The sequence below is a fragment of the Penaeus monodon genome, chromosome 22, assembly GCF_015228065.2.
Source record: "Penaeus monodon isolate SGIC_2016 chromosome 22, NSTDA_Pmon_1, whole genome shotgun sequence".
Lineage (NCBI taxonomy): Eukaryota > Metazoa > Arthropoda > Malacostraca > Decapoda > Penaeidae > Penaeus > Penaeus monodon.
The window spans coordinates 38,767,387-38,767,836 of record NC_051407.1 but is presented as its reverse complement, the minus strand read 5'-3'; positions in this window follow the sequence as shown (position 1 = coordinate 38,767,836).

The window sequence follows — 450 nt, the reverse complement described above, 5'->3', positions numbered from 1 at the left end:
TCCACACCACCGCGTCGTCTTTTAAAAAAATATCCGAATTTCGTTAAAACAAATCAGCGTCCTTGGCGTGATTTACAATCGGCCGTTAAGAGTGCGGACGGGAAGGAAAAGTATCCGGGTCTGCCGCGTCTCCCAGCGGGCGCGCATGCTTGGGCGTCCTCCTCGCAGGGGCCATAATGGTGACAACGACGGTCCCGATGCAGTGTAGTTGACCCTTATGGACATGGCTCCGCTTCTTCGCCAGGACTTGACCAACTGGGCCGAGACTGTTTACCTCCGAAGTTTGCGCTGGAGAGGACTTCGAGGGGGAATTGGCAAAGTTGTTCCTTGGTATTTGATGTGGCCGGGGTGATTATTGGTAGCATATCGCTGCCTAAGAGTTTGAGGGGGACTCGAGACTCGACCACGGAACTGAACCGGCTTCAGGACATAGTAATTACAGTATGGTAC